We start from the raw sequence: 379 nt of genomic DNA on the forward strand, positions 1-379 counted from the left end.
CACATACCGACGGAACTGACATACCTGTGCAGCTAAAAGAAAGAAATACGTCAAAGACTTATCGAAAGGCACAGAGACAAAAAAATATCCACTCTGTGAAAGACAGAGGAGATGGACAAACATGGATAGATATAGCCGTACGAGACAAGCATGGGACAGCCAATGACAGCCAGAGAGACACGGGAGAGACAGCCAGAGACGGACAGAGACAGCCAGAAAGTCACGGGAGCCAGACGGAAACCGGAGTAGACAGCGAGCGCGGACGGCGCCTCCGCTCGTGAAAAGGAAGTTCAAAACGAAACGAAATAAAGAACGGTAGGTTTTTTTTTTCCGAGAGATACGACACAATGTCCGGTTCTTAGCCCCCACCCCCTCCTAG

Source organism: Penaeus monodon, chromosome 34 (assembly GCF_015228065.2).
Source record: "Penaeus monodon isolate SGIC_2016 chromosome 34, NSTDA_Pmon_1, whole genome shotgun sequence".
Classification (NCBI taxonomy): Eukaryota; Metazoa; Arthropoda; class Malacostraca; order Decapoda; family Penaeidae; genus Penaeus; species Penaeus monodon.